General features: G+C 48.9%; 1 pseudogene; it reads left to right on the top strand.

Moving 5' to 3' along the window:
- The first annotated feature begins 9,788 nt into the window (after positions 1-9,788).
- LOC128406079 (E3 ubiquitin-protein ligase RNF183-like) lies at positions 9,789-10,378 on the top strand (annotated as a pseudogene).
- Positions 10,379-10,605: the final 227 nt, after the last annotated feature.

Below are 10,605 nucleotides of genomic sequence, written 5' to 3'. Positions count from 1 at the left end.
TTCTTAGCAGAGCCTCTGCATACTACACCCAGTCCAAATAATTCCCTTTTGAGTGCTTAGGAATTGCCATGGCATTTCGAAGGGCCTCCATTATTCTGGCATTAGCCTTCTGTGTCTTTAAAGCAAGCTGCGTCTATTTACAAGCAGCTGCATTCCAAAAGCACCCTTCTTGAGGCCTTTGCATGCTCCTGAGCTTCTGCAGCAACCGGTCAGAGCTTTGGCTAGAAGTTCAAAGACCACCCTTAATTAGGGACTGGCAGGCTTCCTGGGGCTCGAGCACATACCTCTCATCAATCTTCTTGACACACAGAGAAGATAACCTACAGTCTGTTCTTCTGGGCCCAGACCCCAAAATGTCGGCATCTCCATTCGGCCAAACTGATAAAGCTCATCTTCCGGCCTAGTCGCCCCTGACGATAATTAACGACCTGAGCCTTTGATGAGGCCTCAGGCACATTCCCATTAAGCAGAGTTTCCAGCAGCATGCGGAAGTGATGAGATTTATGGCTACATTGTAAAGAGTTTATTTTCTAGGTACGCAGACAGCAAAGAAATATACATCCTCTCTCTATGAAAGCAGAGAGCAACTGAACAAAGGAACAAAGGAACAGGAAACCACTAACGTCACATCCGTCTCCCGTGAGACTTCCAACAGTATGGAATGTGTGGAATGTAAACAGAGTTTGTGACTCCAAAGCACTGCTCAGTGGCAAACAGAAACTAACATTGAGTTGCGTTGTCCTGGACTTCTGACCTTTGCCTTTACCTTTGCCTTTTCCACACGTTGAACTTTCGCTGTGCTGCTCTGTTGCCTTGGCATTGGGATAGTTACATTCCCTCTTCACGTGGCCTAGACATCCACACGAGTAGCATTTCACTGCCTTCAAAGCTTTGGCGCCATCTAGTGGTTCCACTGCATTCTGGGATGACATCTGTGAGGACTCCCCCTTAGTGATGCAGTTAGCACTACGCCGATCCGCTTCATTTAACACCACAGCAGTAACATGCGCTACCGTTAGCAGAGCAGTAGGCAAAACAGCAAGCTGGCTGGCAATCGCTTCCCAACTTGAACCCAAAGAATGTAGAATCATGAAGGAATACACAGCCTCTGGAAAGGTGATTCAACGCTGTTGCAACTCATGCCTGAGATTCTGCATTTCCATGAGGTGAGCACGTACGTCTGCTCCATCAGCAAGTGCCATATCATGCAACTTGGCCTAAAAGAGCAAAGAAGCACCAGCCTCTGTTCTTAAATGTGACTGTTGGAGACTGTCCCACATCTCTTTGGGCTGAGTCCTTGTCACACAAAAGACATAACTCTTCAGGGGACACAATAAGCGTCAGAGTCCCCCTTGCTTTGGAATCCTTAGCCTCCCATGCTTCGGTCACCGGAGCTTGGGGGGCATCTGTTATCACATTAAACAGACCCTCTTTTCTTAGCAGAGCCTCTGCATACTGCACCCAGTCCTGATAATTACCTTTTGAGAGCTTTGGAATTCCCATCGCATTTTGAAGAGCCTCCTGTACTTTTGGATTAGCCATGTCTGAGTCTTTAAGGCAGACTCTGTCTGTTTACAAGCAGCTGCATTCCAAAAGCACCCTTCTGCCGCAGCCGGTTAGTGTTTTGGCTTGAAGTTCAAAGTCCACCCTTGACACACAGAGAAGATAACCTACATTCCGTTCTTTCTGATGTTCTTCTGGGCCCGAAACAAAAAATGTTGAAATCTCCGTTCGACCGAGCTGATAAAGCTCATTTTCCTCCGGCTGAGTCCTTCGATGTGATTAACGATCTGAGCCTTTGATGAGACCTCCAGGCACATTCCCATTATGCAGAGAATCAAAGCAGCACACGGAAGTGATGAGATTTATGGCCACATCTCTATGAGTTTTATTACTAAGCTACGCAGACAGAAAACACATTCTCTCTCTGTGAGAGCAGAGAGCAACTGAAACAAACAAAGGAACAGGAAACCAGTACATCACATCCGTCTTCCGTGAGACTTCCAACAGCCTGGATTGTCTCTTGAATGTAAACAGAGTCTTGTGACTCTAAGCAGCTGCACAGTGGCACAAACAGAAACTAACACATAGAGCCTGTTGCAGTAGTCCAAGTGGGAGAAAACTAGAGCATGCAGCACTTTGGCAAGACAGTCTGCAGGCAGGTAGGGTCTCAGCCTGCGTACCAGATGGAGCTGGTAGACAGCTGCCCTGGACACAGAATTCACCTGCACCTCCATGGAGAGCTGTGAGTCCAAAGTGACTCCCAAGCTGCACACCTGGTCCTTCAGGGGCACAGTTGCTCCATTCAGGACCAGGGAGTCCCCCACACCTGCCCGCCCCCTGTTCCCCGAAAAGAGTACTTCTGTCTTGTCAGGATTCAACCGCAATCTGTTAGCCACCATCCATCCTCCAACCGCCTCCAGGCACTCGCACAGGACCTTCACCGCCTTCACTGGTTCCGATTTGAAAGAGAGGTAGAGCTTGGAATTGTTCAACAACCACACGCTCAATCACTTTGCCCAAGAATGGAAGATTGGAGACTGGGCGATAGTTGGCCATTGTAATGGCTTGGCTCTCCCACAGAAGCGAGACACCGGCAGTAATTATCTCAGGTTTATTGCTCAAACACATAAATCACTCTGGAGCTCCTTCACTCTGTGTCTGACTCCAAGTTAGCAGTTGCCGAGTCTAAACTCCGCCCCTTCCTCTTCTTCCAACAGTGGAAAAAAACCTTTCGCTTCCGCTCTTTTTCCCTCCTCTCACTGACCTTTTTGCGCCTTCAAGTTTTTGGGCTAGCTATTCCCGGCCTCTCCCCTTCTGTCTCTGAACTAAGATTGGTGTTTAGAGCTTTGCTATCTTCTGCTTGCTCTCTGCTCTCTGAAACTCTGCCACTCGGCTGCCCCTCCTCCCTCTCACATTCCAGTCCACATTCCAGTGTCCTTATCTCCCTTGGCTTGCTTAGATTCCCAGCCTCTGTCAGCTACGGAACGAAGCTGACAGCCATATTGGCTGGGTCTAAAGATGTTTTTTTAAGAAGCGGTTTAATGACCGCCTCTTTCAGTGGGTCTGAGATCAAGGAGACGGTTGGTTTCAGGGTTCCCATCAATGGTGGTGACTTGCAAGGGAAAGTCTAGTGGTAACAGGTGCAACTGGTGCTCCAAGGCAAAGTCTCTGCTGAAAAAATTCTCACTCGCCCCAGAATCGATTAACACCTGCACTTCCATTGGGTGGCCCTCTTTTGCAAGTCCAGGGCGTATTTAATCTCAGTCTTAAATGCCAGGTATTCTTGGGGGTTCCCTCCAAACTTGCTCAGCAGCAATGGTACTTTTCTCCCAACTGGAGTGGTTCTGACCTGCTGGTCCTGCACTCTGCGCTCCTCAAGCCTCACTACAAGCTCGATGACGTGCGGCTCCAACTCCACGTTCCTCTGTACCATGGCTGCTACGTTCCACGCCTCCTCTCCCTCAGTGCCTCCGCCTGCAGCTCCCTTTTTGAGGTGACTCATCGTGTGTGTCTCTGCTGTTACACTTGAGCAACCGCAATGACTCCCGGATTGCTGTCAGATGGCAATGGTGGTTGCTTGTGAGTAACCAGTCAGGACTCCAACCTGTCTTTTACAGGTTTTATTTTGGTGCAAAACTATTTACAGTGTAGAACCACAAGTTCATGTCTGCCTCAATCGCTAGCAGAATCCGGGAGTGGTCATTTCCGGGTCCTCCCCCAACATAATAGCTTAGTCACCCCCAGCCTTTTCCTTCCTTCTTTGCGTTTTACACCTCTGCGCAGGGTGGGTGACGGAAGAGGCGTGCTTCCCTACTGGCTGGCTTGCCCAGGAGCGGTGCTGAGGCTCCCAGCAGCATCCTCTGGTCCCTTCCCCTCTTCCCCACTGGAGGTGTGGCTTTCCCCACCACAGGAAGGGGAACTGCTTCACAAGATTTTCGGAGGTTCCCTGTAACCTAACTGCCCCTCTCCTTCCCTTCCCTGTTCCGATGGCAGTCCCCTGACAGTAATGATTAGATTAGAATGATGATATGGTATTATTTGTAGATGTGTGGTGGTTTTTTTGTTTTTTTGTTTGTGTGTGTGTGTGTGTGTGTGTGTGTTTTCCCTCTCTTGTGTTTTGGGGTTTTCTTCCTTGTTTGTACTGTTTCATTTTGGATTCAATGTTTGTAATTTCTGTTGTAATTTTGCATTGAAAATAAAATAAAATAGATTGCCATTGGCCTGTTCCAGCAGGCTGTTCTGATGTGGATGTTTATCTTCCCACCCTTGCCTTATCAATTGCTTTGCAAGAGAAGGGCTTACTTCCACTCTTAAACTTCATACTGCAAATTCCCTTGGGTGGAGGACCTCTCTCTTTGCATTTGCTGATGCTGTAAAAACCAGATGTTGGGAAACTTGTCTCCCACCCCCACCAATGTTGAAGAACTACAACTCCCATCAGCCTCAGTAAATACGGCCCTATGGCAAGCCAAACGTTCCCTCTCGTGGGCCAAAGGTTCCACTGCATTGATGCTGCTGTGTGATTACTGTCATTGGGTTTCTGTTGGGATACTGCCAGGGAGATAAAGTCCATCTGAGCCCCCAAGCTCGGTGCCGGACGATCCATCGACCTCCCATAGTCACGCAGTACCAGCAATTTAGCGACACTAAGCCTCAGGCTTAGTGCACACTCTAACAGCAGAATTCACACAGCAAAAGTTGCACAGCATGAGAGCAGAACAGCATATTTACAGTTTATTCAGCGTAGGTCAGAACATGAGAAGACATGACCGTCTGCTCCGACTGCTCAGGCAAAACAGCAGAAAACGAAAGGAACAGACAACATAAACATCCTGTGAGACAGGAAACGCGCAGGCTGTTATACAAACATCCTGCTCCCTTTTAAGGTGGAACAGAAATATCCTAACATCCTCCCCCTTTCCGTGTAACCTGTAGTACCTGTGGTTCAACCCAATTGCAACCTTTGTGCGTAAACCTTAAGTTGTTCTCTGTTAACAACCTTAGACAACAGATCAGCAGGAATTTCATTTCCTGGCATGTAGGACACCTGAATGAGTCCTTTCTGAATACACTCTCTTGCACGATGTAGCTTAATCTGAAAGTACTTGGTCCTTTGCTTGCAACTCTCTGAGTTCAGCAAAGCCAAACAAGATCTATTGTCTTGATACACTTGTATAGGACATTTCACAGAAACCCCAATGTCCTTAAACAGTTGCATCAACCATTCACAATCCATGAGTGAAAATGACAGAGCATTGAGTTCTGCTTCACAGGAACTTAGGCTAACTGTTGACTGCTTTTTGCACAACCAGTCAAACAGGCAGTGGTTGTACAGGTAGCATACTCCAGAAGTGCTTGTACCATCCGTGGTGTCACTTCCAAAACTTGCATCTGCAAAGATTTCAAGACCTCCAGTCTTCTGACTGGTGAACCTCAGCCTGTAGTGCATAGTCCCTTTCAAATAGCGGGCTATGCGCTTCAGAGCTTTCCAATCCTGAACAGTAGGATTGTTAGCATGTCTGCTCAGCAGGTTAGTGCTTACAGCAATGTCAGGTCTCGAACATCTAGCAATGAAATTCAACTTGCCTAGAATGCATCTGTACAGCGTTGTGTCAGAAAACGCTTCAGCAGTACTATCTACCTGGTAACCTGTCACCATCGGTGTGTCTGCTGGGTTTGCATCAACCAAATTCAACCTGGTTAATACATCAGTAATTTTCTGTGTTTGGTGTACCAGAAAATTACCTGCTTGGTCCCTCTCCACCTGCAGAGAAAGATAGTTGGATACCTCACCAAGATCCTTCATGTCAAAGTGCTCCTTCAGCTGAGCTAGGGTGCTTTGGTAAAAAGCCTGATTCTTCCAAAACATCAGAAGATCATCAACAAAACATAAACAATACAGTTTGTTTTGCCCCTCCTCCTTGACAAACACACATGGATCAGCTTTGCCCTGGTGAAAACCTAGAGAGAGCAATGTCTCAGTGAGTTTTGTGTTCCAACACCTGGCACTCTGCTTGAGACCATATAAGGATTTCCGCAGTTTACAGACCATTCCCTTCTGTATCTGCATTCCATCAGGTGGAAGCATGTACAGCTGCTCATTCAAAATCCCGTACAAAAAAGCTGTATTAATGTCATGATGGGAAACATGCAGTTTCTCCTCCGCAGCGATCTTGAGCATCAGCCGAATGCTCTCATATTTGACCGTGGGCGAGTAGGTCTCGTGGTAATCCTGTCCTGGTACCTGTGAAAAACCTCTGGCAACCAACCTGGCTTTGTGTCTGACAACCTTGCCATTCTGGTCTGTCTTGGCCTTGAAGACCCATTTGCTGCCAACCAGTCTCATACCTGGGACTACCGGTACCAGCTCCCAAGTTTGGTTCCTGTTCAAGGAATCAACTTCAGCCTTCATGGCATTAAGCCAAGGCTCAGCATCTTTAGAGGTTAACTCCTGGACCTCTTTGAAGCTTGAAGGTTCCCACACCTTCTCTGAGCTACTAAGAACAGCAGTTGCCGTCTTAGCAAACTCATCAGCAAATCTCTTTGGAGGTTTGCCTTTGGTCGCCCTTTCAGACCTGCGAACCAGACGCAAGTCTTCTGGACTCATCTCCTCCTTCTTAGGAGAAAAGTGACCAATGGTGAACAGTGGTTCTTCCAGTTCATTGTCAGACTCATCAGATGGTCTGACTGAGGCCTTTGCGCTCTTGTAGTCTGCTGTGTCATCACTGTCACTGACACCAGCAGCAGCGCCGCCCACTGAACTGGAATCCGAACTCTGATCATCATCATCATCATCATCCTCAGATTCCTCAGCTTTCTCAGCATGATCTGCTTTCTTCACATCACCTTCATCCTCCTCTGGGTAACTCTGGAAAATTCCCACATTTCCCCCCCACTTAGGATTGTATTCAACACTCCTTGTGAACTTTATGGATTTAGAGTTAGTCATCCATACCCTGTATGCACCTTTTTCGTACCCCATGAACAAACCATGTGCCCCACGCTTCCCAAGCTTGTTGCTTTGTGGGGTGTGTACCCACATGTCAGAACCAAAGATTCTCATGTGCTTGACATTAGGTTTCTTACCATACATCTTCTCATAGGGAGTACAACCAATAGGTGATGACAGTCTCCTGTTAAAAGAATAAACAAAATTCGCCAAAGCCTCCCCCCAAAACTTCTCAGGGAGATTGGCATCATGCAACAAGGTTTTTATCCCTTGCAGCAACGTTTTATTTGCTCTCTCCGCAAGCCCATTCATCCATGGCGATCTAGGCGTTGACAAATCATGCTGGATTCCCTTCTCAGTCAGGAAAGCTTCAAACTGCTGAGAAGTGAACTCCCCGCCTCGATCAGTAAACAGACAACCAATACGTTTACCGTGAGCATTCTCCAACCAAGCACAGAATGCCTTGAACCTAGGAAATGCTTGCGATTTCTGCTCGAGCATAAACACATGAATGTACCTGGAAAAAGAATCAATTAGAACCATGAAGTACCTTGCTCCTCCCAAAGAGGGCGCAAGAGGACCTACCAGGTCTGCATGAACTAGCTGGTAGGGTTTGGAAGCCTGCCTGCTAGACTCCTTGCCTTTTGGAGCAACCTTCACCTTGTTCTCTGCACAAGATACACATTTCATGTGAAATTTACAGGGTTTGATGTCCAAACCTTCAACCAACCCAGGCATCTTGGCTAGCGCTTGCCAAGAGAGGTGACAAAATCTTCTATGTGCATCGTGAATGCATCCTGCATGAAGAACCTTGTTAGTTTGTGCAACACAACAAGTATCAGCATTTGACATAACAGCATTGTCATCATAAGTTAGACAGAACAAACCATCCATCAACTTTGCATGCAAAATGTCCTCTTTGCCTTTTCTGATGACACAGACAGTCCTCTTGAAGGAAACCTCAAAACCACGCCCAGTCAGCTGTGGTACACTAAGCAAATTGTCCGCAGCTCCTGGAACAAAAAGTACATCGCTGATGGTAGTATGCAGACTTGCAAGTTTCACAGTCCCAACTCCTGCAGCTTGCAAAGTCCTTCCATCAGCCAGCTGGATCTCTCCATCTTGAGGTGTGAAGGAGATGAACAGATGGCGGTCTTTGGTGAGATGGCGCGTGCACCCTGAATCCACAACAAACCTGGCCTTTTCCTTGTTTCCCACCGGCGTGGGCTTTTGCAGCTTGCCTTTAGCCTTTGGTGAAGCTGTGCCAGCAAACATAGCCTTGTTTTCCACTGGCGAGGGCTTTTGCAACTTGCCCCCCTGCTCCTGGCCATCAGACGTGCCTTTAGCCTTTGGTGGAGCTGTGCCAGCAAACATAGCCTTGTTTTCCACTGGCGAGGGCTTTTGCAACTTGCCCCCCTGCTCCTGGCCATCAGACGTGCCTTTAGCCTTTGGTGGAGCTGTGCCAGCAAACATAGCCTTGTTTTCCACTGGCGTGGGCTTTTGCAACTTGCCCCCCCGCTCCTGGCCATCAGACGTGCCTTTAGCCTTTGGTGGAGCTGTGCCAGCAAACATAGCCTTGTTTTCCACTGGCATGGGCTTTTGCAACTTGCCCCCCCGCTCCTGGCCATCTGCAGGCTTTATCCTTTGTTTACATCTGGCCTTCCGGCCTCTGCATAGGCTCTGACCTTGGTTCTCACAAGAAACAGAGCTCTCAGCTGCCGACTCCTTGGCTCCCCCTGGAGGCTGGAATGCTGCCTGGGATGACGTGGCAGTCTGCTCCCCCTGCAGCTTGCAATCGGTGCCCTCAGCATCCCTGCATTCACTAGCATTCTGGGAAACAGCCAGGACCTCCGATGCATTCAAACCCTGGGCTGGGGTGATTGGCAGGTGGGCCTTTTTCAAAGCATCCCACATGTCACGTGCCGTGAGATTTCCAGCAAGCGTCTTTATTTCCTCCAGAGAGACGGATAAGACTATTATATCAACGGCCCTCGAATGCTGGGCCTCCCATTTTTCTGTCCGAGGAACTGGAGTGGCTTCAAACACAGTATGCCAGACTCCAAACTGACGCAGCAAACTCTCACACCATTCTGCCCAGGTCTGATAATTGTGCCGATTTAACTTTGGGCACTCAGTGGCCTCCGAAGCTTGGAAAACATCCATTCCAGCTTTTTGCTTTAGCCGTGAGCCTTTATGCCTTCAAAAACGGCTTATCTCGTCAGCCCATAAATCACGATGCCTCTGGCTCGGCTCCCAGGCCAATTAGTTTTGCCGGACATCAAAAGCCTTTTCCGCGGCATCCAGAAAAGCCTCTGCTTTCGCTTTTCCAACATACCTTTCAGCAGTCTGTCGCTGTCATACTCTCCTGCAAGTGCCGTGAATCTGGGCCCGAAACCTGTTGTTGGGATACTGCCAGGGAGATAAAGTCCATCTGAGCCCCCAAGCTCGGTGCCGGACGATCCATCGACCTCCCGTAGTCACGCAGTACCAGCAATTTAGCGACACTAAGCCTCAGGCTTAGTGCACACTCTAACAGCAGAATTCAGACAGCAAAAGTTGCACAGCATGAGAGCAGAACAGCATATTTACAGTTTATTCAGCGTAGGTCAGAACATGAGAAGACATGACCGTCTGCTCCGACTGCTCAGGCAAAACAGCAGAAAACGAAAGGAACAGACAACATAAACATCCTGTGAGACAGGAAACGCGCAGGCTGTTATACAAACATCCTGCTCCCTTTTAAGGTGGAACGGAAATATCCTAACAGTTTCCACCTGCCCTTGTTTTTTAGTCTCCTAGGTAGCAAAGAAGGCTGTGCTGTTGACTGGGTCTCCCCATGGCTGAGAAGCAGGTCCAGGGGCTGGAGGCTGAATGCCCCATCTGCTGAAACCCTTACGACAACACTTTTTGCACCCCAAGGTCCTTTAGTGCCAATATTCCTTCTGCATCAAGTGCCTGGCTCTTCTCAGCTTGGTGTCCCCAGCCCAGAACCGCTTGCAGTGCTCACTCTGCCGCCACCCTACTGTCCTCCCCTCCGACCAGCCTGTCACTGAGCTGCCCACCAATGAAGCCCTCCTGCGCCTGCTGTGCCTGGAGCCCAACCACATCATCCTGTAGGGTTGGCAGCTGTGCTTGAAGGAGCAGCGCAAGAGCAGGTACTTCCTCTGCCAGCCCAGGGTTTACACCCTGGACCTGGGCCCAGTGAGAGATCCAAGCATTGAGAGCTACTGTGAGCCAAGCCGCCCGGCTAGTGCTACCACTGCCACCACAATCATGCCCAACCACCACCGCTCCCCAATGTGGGCGTGTGCCTGCAACCCCCAGCTCCAGATTTTCACCTACCTGATGGCTCTCATCTTAAGCATGACTTTACTACTCATCTTCTCCATCTTTTGGACGAGGCAGCTCTTTGGGGGCTGGGGGTGAGAGGGACCAGCAGCCTCCTCAGGCGGAAGATGCTGAGGGCAGGGTAGAGGTGGTTGGCGAGCAGCAGCAAAGTGTTGGGAGGACTAGCTTGTGTGTGTCACACAGCCTGCCTTGAGTTCTCCAAGTCAGCTCAAGTGTGCTGGAAGACATTGCCCAGTTATGATTTAAGATTCAAAGCCTGGTCAGATTCTGCCTATAGAACAAGAGAGAGACTGCCATCTTGTCTT

The sequence above is a fragment of the Podarcis raffonei genome, chromosome W, assembly GCF_027172205.1.
Source record: "Podarcis raffonei isolate rPodRaf1 chromosome W, rPodRaf1.pri, whole genome shotgun sequence".
In the NCBI taxonomy this organism is placed as follows: Eukaryota; Metazoa; Chordata; class Lepidosauria; order Squamata; family Lacertidae; genus Podarcis; species Podarcis raffonei.
This window is presented reverse-complemented; position numbering and strand designations above follow the sequence as displayed.